Raw genomic sequence first — 9,052 nt, 5'->3', positions numbered from 1 at the left:
GGGCATGGACTTCTTAGAAGCGACACCATGCATCAACTACATATATGCCTTAACTGGTTGTGCCTGGCAATGACCTTGTTGGAAGCATTGTTTTGAGAGTGGGGACTATCTTCAGGGTAAAAACCTAAGACCTTTGGTCGGACGACGCTGGTGCATTGTTCCCTTCTTGGAAGCGTCGCTTTTGGAGAGTCTGTATTTCAGGTGTTGTCACGGTGGTGGTTGTATTGCTGTTGCTAGGTCTGGAATGCTGCAGCGAGACTTTTATTTCTTAGTTTTCTTTACTCTTTTTTGGCTGTGTGCATCCGTACTGCAAATAGGGTGGGGCGTTGTTGCAGAGGCTGGGTATAATTAGTATTTTTTGATATTAATATATTCCCTTTAATGAAAAAAAAATATATGAAGGGTTACGAATTGGATTGGATGGCTTCAGCCTCCTCGGCTTGGGTTCTTCTTCTTCCTCCTATCTTCCTCGTCTGCTAATCTGCAATACCAAATCGCTAGATTCCTGTAATCCATGGCTTGCAACCTGAATTCTTATTGAGCACTATATATATATCTCTCGGTAATTACGGTGTTGTTAATCGATCGAGTTCATTCGTAACAAATGAGTAAGTAGAAATTCCATACTTTCGTACGGGGATCTAGACAGAGGATACAACATGGTCGAAGGGGTGTGTGCTAACGTAGACAAGATTTGATTGCTCTTGTGTTAGGCGTGTTGGATTCGCCCACGGATCAATCGCATCAAACTACACGAACACACGTAAACACAAACTTTATCGCTAAGGGTGTGTGTCGCACCCTCTAAAACTATTCTCTTTCCCAAGTGCTAATAAGTGCTCGGTGGCCAATTTGTCGCCGTGAGCCCTCGATTTATGGCCATCCGATGGCTTCTGATCAACGCGGTTGATGCGTCTCGCGACTTGCTCGTCCCGACAGTTTCCACCTTCCGTCAAGCCATTCCCCACCATCTCCACTGTAGCTAGGGTTTCGATCGGCAAGCTGAACGCGCCGGCGGCTAGAGAGTGCGCGCAAGAGGGCGTCGAGTTCGTCCATGGAGAGCTAGCCACGCGCAGGGAGAGGGAGATCGTTCGAGGGCGAGGCGCGAGGGAGTGCGCCTAGCTCAGAGGCGGAGGTCGACCCGCGCGTGAGGGTGATCGAGATCAGATATGAAGAACGAAGAGCGCCATAGGGATTCGAGCTTGGATTCGTGATTTACGAAAGCGGCGGCGTTTACATCGTGGATCCTGAGGTTAGCCCTGAACTCAAAATTCCCCTGAATCCATGCATTAGTGACGTTAATCCAAGGTATTTTGTTTGATTTTTTTTTGCGTGAATTTCATTTCTACACCAGATCCCTCGGTTCTACCGTTTCCCCTGGTTTGCTTAGCCGCTAGTGTGGAATTTATGTAGACTGTTCGATTTTAGTTGGACTACGATGAAACCAGATGAGAGGCAGAGGATGAGCAAATCAGATGGATCTCGTAATGTTGACATGTCGTACTTCAGACATGGTAGTAGCTTATTAGACCACAAAACTGTGTGGTTCCAGCCTATGAGTTTGGTCACTTCTCGTTCGACCACAGTCTAGTATAGCAATAGGATGATCTTCCAGGAATTTTTGAGCTTTCAATTTATTATCGGAGAATTAAAGCTTTTGCTGATATTATCATCCCAATAACCAATGACCAATTGGGCAAGAGGAAAAAGGCACTTGGATAATTAACTAGTACAACATATGGCTCTATGGTATGCAGGTTAATTTGTCTTGCTAGTACATCGCTAGAGAACATGAGATCGCTCAGCGCGGAATATATAAGGACTGTGGTCTTAACTAAGGTGATCATCATAGGTAAGTTGATGTGTACCAGTTAATTAGATTTCTGTTTGGAACATTGACCAGCTGTGTTTTGTCAACAAAGTTAAGTTGCCTACACCATGATATTAAGTTGAATTTCCTACATGGTAAAGTAACATATAGCATTTAATTAAGTTGATTACACAACAGATTGTGTTATTGCTGAAAACCGGTGCAGGTTTTAAGATCACCCTGCTTTTTTCTTGAGTCATCCAAGAGTTTGAAGGTTCTTGAGTTTGTGGGTGTAACTAAGTTGTGGTTATCAGATTACATAGTTGCTTCTCGGGTGTAGGTAAGTTGCATTCTTGGTTTGACTGTTGTTTCTTGTATAACTAAGTTATAGTTATCCCATCACCTAGTTGTTTTTCGGGTGTAGGTAAGTTGCAGCCTTGGTTCCACTATATTTAACCCATCACCTAATTGCTTTTTAGGTGTAGGTTAGTTGCAGTCTTGGTTCCACTGTGTTGTTTCTGGTATAACTAAGTTGTAGGGACTGTTTGGACTGAGCCCTTGGCGTGCCCTGCCAAATTTTGGCAGCCAATTTTTTGCCCTCCGCTCGCGCGCGATTTCGTGTAATAATCCATTGGCAGGCATGGGATGGGCCTGGGGTCACCAATTATTTTGCACCCAATCAAGCAACACCAAAGCCTCATGGGTGTGACAATATTTTGGTAAGGCTGGCCCTGGCGCAGAACCAAACGCACATGTAGTTATCTCATCGCCTACTTGCTTTCCGGGGTAAAAAGTTGCAATCTTGGTTCCACTTTATTGTTTGCTGGTTTAACAAAGTTGCAGTTATCCCATCACCTAGCGTGATCCTACAAATAGAAGTACATGGTTTTGTCCTCTGCTCAGGCATATTTCACTGATTTAGGGCTTTTAAGTTGCTTATCAAATTTAATTAAGTTACTTACTCATCATTAAGTTGTATAGCTAGGTTTTTTAGGCCCCCTCAAGTTGATATTGATATGCCGAAGCATGGTATCCATTTTTTTCAGTGGATGAGTTTTTTAACCTTCTTAAGTAAGTTAATTAGTGTTCCTTATTACGTTATTTTGCAGATCCATGGAATAGGTTTTGTTTGTCTGACTGGACAATAATCAAAATGATAAGTTGCTTAGACCATTAATTAAGTTGCTTATTGTCCATCTATTATGTTGTTTTCTGCATATGCACAGAATTGGTTTTTGTTGTCTAACTTGGCAGTCATCCTTCGATTAAGTTGCTTATCCCATCAAGTTATTCACTGTCTCCTTGTTAAGTTGATTTTTTTTTGTACATATAGGGGATCCAAGGTTTTTTAGTTGTTAAGTATCTGACCATGCAATCATTGGATTGGATGGGTGTCTAGGTTTTGTGTTTATTCCTCCGTAAATAGGAATTTCATATTCCCTTATTAAGTTGCTAAGTTTTTTTATTATTGGTTCATCCGAGTGTTCTCTTCCTTCTAAGTTGTGGCATAGAATAGTTTGTTGGTTGGCACATGTACTAAGTTGCTTTATTATCGGTTCATCCGAGTGTTCTCTTCCTTCTAAGTTGTGGCATACAATAGCTTGTTGGTTCACACATGTGATAAGTTGCTTTATTATTGGTTCATCCATTTGTTCTTTTCTTCTAAGTTGGCTAGGGCATTCAATACTTTTTTGGTTCACACGTGTGCTAAATTGCTTTATTATCAGTTCATCCATGTGTTCTCTTTCTTCTAGGTTGCGGAATGATGTACTTTGTTGGTTCACGCTTGTGCTAAGTTGCTTTATTATCGCTTCATATAAGTGTTCTCTTTCTTCTAAGTTGCAGCATAGAGTATTTTGTTTGTTCAGACTTGTGATAAGTTGTTTAAATATTGATGAAACCAAGAGTTATATTTCTTCTAAGTTGTGGCATACAATACATTGTTGGTAAACGCTCGTGCAAAAGTTGCTTTATTATCGCTTCATCCAAAAGTTCTCTTTCTTCTAAGTTGGGCATAGAGTATTGTTTGTTTAGACTTGTGCTAAGTTGTTTTATTATTGGTGCATCTAAGAGTTCTATTTCTTATAAGTTGTGGCATACAATACCTTGTTGGTTCACGCTTGTGCTAAGTTGCTTTATTATCGCTTCATCCAAGTGTTCTCTTTCTTCTAAGTTGCAGAATATAGTATTTTGTTGGTTCACACTTTGTGGTAAATTGTTTTATTATCGATTCATCCGAGTGTTCTCTTTTTTTTTTACAATACTTTGTTGGTTCACACTTGTACTAAGTTCCTTTATTATCGGTTCAACCGAGTGTTTTATCTAAGTTGTGGCGTGCAATAGTTTGTTAGTTCACACTTGTGCTAAGTTGTTCTATTATCGGTTCATCCAAGTGTTATATTTCTTCTAAGTTGTGGCATAAAATACCTTGTTGGTTCACACCTGTCCTAAGTTGCATTATTATCAGTTCATGCAAGTGTTATCTTTCTTCTAAGTTGCCGCATACAATACTTTGTCGGTTCACACTTATGCTAAGTTGATTTGTTATTGGTTCATCAGAGTGTTCCCTTTCTTCTAAATTTTTATATGCCGATATACAATACTTTGTTAGTTCACATCTATGCTAAATTGCTTCCTTGTAAGCTGCGTAAACTTCGATGCTAAGTTGTGTAACATTGGGTAGGTTAGGTGTACAATTTGTTATGCAGCTAGATGTACATGTTGATTCCTTGTGATGGTAGAGGGGCGTTTCGTGTGTGTCTAGAAATAGTGCACGTGAAGGTATGAAAGTTGCCCAACAATCTTATAACTTGCAGTGATAAGTTGCCTCCTAGGCTCTCCTAGCTACATTTTTGCTTGGACAACATCATCAACTTTTAATTGTCTTGGTATACAGTAATGGTTCTCTGTTTTTTCCTGGCTAGATTCCTGGATCATTTCAACGAAAAATGGAGGATAACGGAAGGAAGTACATTAGCTCCCTAGATGACAATGCAACATAACTCTTACTCGTTGCTTTTTGGTTTGGCAAGAATCTGGATAGGAGCAAGGTGGGTGCTTGATCTGCTTGAAGCAACCAACAACCAGATTTTGGAAGATGTCAACTAGTCGAGATTTGTTTTCTTCATTCTTGGTCTTTTTCCAACTATCGTTGTTATGTCAACAAGTAATATAAAGTTGTAGATTTCTATAGCTATGTCGAGCGTTAAGATATTAGAGATTTCCTGTGTCAGTTGATATTTTCAACATGCGCAAGATACAAACTGATGTATTTTAGCCAATTTTGAGCAATATGTACCATTTTTGTGAGCTGCTTGTTTTTTTGCCGGAAATGCACAATATAGGTCACGTGAACACACGTGCGAAAAAAAGTGCGGTATTGCGTGAAATTTCTTGTAGCCCTGGCAACGAAGAGGCCACGAGGGGACCCGTTATTGTTTGGTGCGAGTGATTGGGGACTGGTGCGTGGTCATGGTGTGTAGAAAATAGATACTTTCCGTAAATAGCTATGTCACAACCAGAACTTTCCTTTTTCGGGTGAGGGCTAGGTAAGACAAACGAGCCACCGTTTGCTCCCTAGACTTGTCCTTCTCTTTTTATTGCTTTTCTCTTTTTTCTCTGTGTTACAATAACCATGACCTGTTGTGTATAAATACACGGCCGGCCGACCGGCCCAAACCGAACTAATAAACCTGCTCGTACTTGGACTTGCTAACTTAACCCGTAGTAGGACACACTTTCCTACTACTATAATCCAAACCGGACTAGACTCACCTAGCTAATTCATCTTACCTAAACTAGTAGGTCGAGGACACTTGCCTTGCCTTGCCTTGCCATGTAATAACCCGGAAACTAGCAAATCCTAGACAGACTCAAATACGTATATGACCTATACTACTAGCTAGCACGTATAGGACAGTAGCTGCCTAGTAAATCCTATACGAACCAGGACTTGACAGTAATTAATACTTCGATACTAATCAGACTAACGTTAGGGCAAGATTATTTCCAACAAGGCGAACATTACTGAAGTGGTCCACTGTATAATAATACTAGATGGTACCCCGCGCGTTGCTGCGGAACTTTCTTAGTTTTATAAGAAACTTTATTGAAAAGTTATATATAAAAAGTAAATGTGGCAATCAATGATTAAACATAATATGGAGCAACTTCAAGGAAAAGTGTAAATCATACATAAAGAAAGTGAAATATGACAAATAGATGTCAACACAACACAATACTAATATTTACATTAGTTTTTTTACAAAGATTTGGCACTCTTATGACAGTCATGTCCTAAGTATTCTTGTTGGCTTGTGAGAGAAACTATTTTTATCGAGTCACGGAGAAAGGTGAGCAGCCAGCTTTGTATACCTCGTAAACATCTGATACATAAAAGGACGTGGGATTGTCAGAAGGTACCATGAATAACATATATTAGATCTTAAACTGCAAGGAAGCAGTTATATACAAACAGAGGTAAACAAAAAGGGAGTAATAGGTGTTTATTATGGCATGAGAAGCTGAGAACTACATCTAAAGGGAATACAACAGCAGATTGTACCTTGTTTACAAAAATTTGAGAGACTACGAAACTTCTATCCTTTTAATTCTAAATAAAGCAATAGTTGAAAACTGAATCAGCGAGTGATATATGTATTTCCCATTAGTCGCTCACTAATATATTAAGGTCAATTTCCATGGTAACAGGAAGCAAGTATTTCCGAGTTATAGAAATTGAAACAAAATTATTTGTTACTTACCGGCGGTGCTTAGTTGCTGAGAGACATAACTTTAGGAAAACGACTGTTAACAGTTGGAGAGTGGTCTCTTCATAGCAATGCTGAATATTTTAGTACGTAACCACTCCATCAAGGTATCCAATGGGTGGAGGAGTATGTCAAATCTCCTGGAGAAACCGAGGCTGCGACCCTGAGAAAACAGATCATCTGGGCTTCATTGCTATACAATAATTAAAGTCGCATGGAAGACAAACAACAATCCTGCAGGATAATCTCCTAATTAGCCTTACTGACGGCATTACATGTTGTCTTGAGTCGACACATTTCCTGATTCTTCAGTTGCTGAATGTCTATATTCCTCATCCTGATGAGGCAACAATGTATGTGCAGAAACTGACCAGGCAAGATGTGAAATTAACGACACGGTAAGGCTAATAGGAGATTTCATCAGGGATAAGCATGATCTATTCGTTACCTGCGTAGTAGATATACGCCGCCGAAGTAGAGATACGGTGTTCTTGTGGTGGAGACGCCAGAGACCAAGAGACGACGCCTCGGCTGCAGAGTACGTCCACAACGACCTGGATGCAACGCGTCATCAAGCGCTTCCCCTGTGCTAGGGAGGTTCGTACCTGACTCGTCCTCCAAATTCGCATCTCCTGCGCGCTGCTTGTAAAGCCGTGGAGGTAGTACCAACATGCCAAGGGCTTGAGATCTCAAGGTCGATGGCAACTCTAGTGCAGAGACGCTGGATACCCAATCTACTGTAGATGAGGGGAACGGATCTAGCAGATCCATTGCTTAAAAAGAGATGAGTGGCTCCATCGGTTACTGATGCCTTTACTCGGTGGGGAAGATGAGAAGGAGAAGAGGAATTCATTGGTCGGACCACGCGAGGAAGACGAACACAGTCGTGGAGCCGCTTTCTTTTTTTTCGCAAGCGAACGTCGGTCCAACGGTTCATGGGCCGCTTTCTGGCGACGAAGGTCCGGTCGTTCCGCTCCTGCCGTGGGTCTGGCGACGAAACTGCTCTCGTTCGGCTCCCGAGTCCTGCCGTGTCGGTCTGGGCAGTAAAAACGTTGGCTACGTGTGGGAACAATGAGGGGAAAGTGAATTTTTTTAACGAGGTGACGTGGCTCGCTGTGAGATCAGTAAAATGGGGCCATCTATTAAGAAAGAGAAGATGTGGTGAACAGTCTGCTTCTTGTGCTAATTGACTTGGGTTCAGAACTAGACACATCGTTCTCCGTAACAAGGTACAAGCAGCAGGCCAGCAGCGCGCGCTGCCCATGTTCAAACGTCTACGCATTTGCCTGAGAAATGTAGTAGTCCAACGGCGATCGCCCGGCATGCGCAGATGGAACCAACCCTGAACTGATTTGCTGCGACATACGCAGACGTTGCTGCAGCATCTGGAGATTGTGGGGTCTCTTAGGTATCTGAAGAATCATTAATACCCCGTTTATTCCTCCCTAGAAATTCAGGTAGAATCGGAGAAAATGTTTCAGCAGCTAAGCAAGTTATTCCCTGCGTAGAAAAAAAACTAAGCATGCCACAAGTGTTCAGCAGGTCATTCAAAAAAAATTCCATCTTCCCTTTTACCATAAAACACGCACTGCAAAATCATGTGATCATTGTGCGTCCATGTGTTGCTTAATGGTGAGTAACTGAATGTCAATCGCGTGAAGAATAGTGAAAACTTCAGTGATACCCATGGTATAAATACTTCCGTTCTGGCCTTATTAAGACAATGTGGCTCACAAATGTAAGATCAATCTACCGAGTGGGGTGCTTGGGATATTGGATAAGAACAAATATTGAGCTATCAAATATTGAGCTATCACTGGGCCTAGGAAGCAACATGATCTAAGTTAGCCAGATCTACTGTCATGTTTCTTTGAGAAGAATCTTTACGTTACATAGACTTTCTTACCTAAGCTACAGTTTGAATTTTCGGACAAACACTATCGTCTCGAGAATTATCTATAGAATGAGTGACTGGCCAATATTTTTATTGACATGATCAATATCCTCTACACACTCTTGTTCTCCCACCACCTATGTAATTGTCATCTTCGTTGGCATCCATTTGGGAGAAGTTTAGTTTACTTCCTTACCTACACTACCATTCAAATCTTGAGACAAACAGTATCGTTTTGAGAAGTTTACTTTACACAGTCTGTATGTTTTCCTTACGAGTAACCACTTAAAAGGGAATGTCTAGAATCATCACCCATGAATGTATATCTTGTTTATTTGATTCATAAAGCTCTCTTAAACAAAAAAAAAACATAATCCCGTTATTCTCACACAAACAATAATTGCAAAAGATGAGCATATCATTGTCAAGTTCAGTTCCATGGGGGAATGACTCCGTGGAATTTCATGAGTATATTTTTTTTTTGAGAACACAGTACAACGCAGACGCTCACAAACACGCACGTACAAACACCCCTATGAACGCACGCACACCCTACCCCTATGAGCACCTTCGAGGGAC

The 9,052-nt window shown here is 41.1% G+C and overlaps 2 long non-coding RNA genes across 4 annotated transcripts; one reads left to right on the top strand and one right to left on the bottom strand.

The window, feature by feature from the left end:
- The first annotated feature begins 873 nt into the window (after window positions 1-873).
- LOC127326293 (uncharacterized) lies at window positions 874-5,119 on the top strand. Its single transcript, XR_007867764.1, has 2 exons — window positions 874-1,252; window positions 4,735-5,119. It is a non-coding gene; the product is annotated as an uncharacterized lncRNA (long non-coding RNA).
- An 840-nt stretch (window positions 5,120-5,959) lies between these two features.
- Window positions 5,960-7,514, bottom strand: LOC127326328 (uncharacterized). 3 transcript variants are annotated; one of them, XR_007867773.2, is made up of 4 exons: window positions 7,028-7,509; window positions 6,855-6,945; window positions 6,574-6,742; window positions 5,960-6,195 (listed from the first exon to the last, which is right to left on the bottom strand). It is a non-coding gene; the product is annotated as an uncharacterized lncRNA (long non-coding RNA). The 3 variants fall into 3 exon arrangements; XR_007867772.2 differs by having other exon boundaries at window positions 6,574-6,945; window positions 7,028-7,514; XR_007867774.2 differs by having other exon boundaries at window positions 6,574-6,916; window positions 7,028-7,514.
- Window positions 7,515-9,052: the final 1,538 nt, after the last annotated feature.

This window comes from Lolium perenne, chromosome 5 (genome assembly GCF_019359855.2).
Source record: "Lolium perenne isolate Kyuss_39 chromosome 5, Kyuss_2.0, whole genome shotgun sequence".
NCBI classification, from domain to species: domain Eukaryota; kingdom Viridiplantae; phylum Streptophyta; class Magnoliopsida; order Poales; family Poaceae; genus Lolium; species Lolium perenne.
Note: the sequence above shows the minus strand (reverse complement) of the source record. Positions and strands in the feature narration are given on the sequence as shown.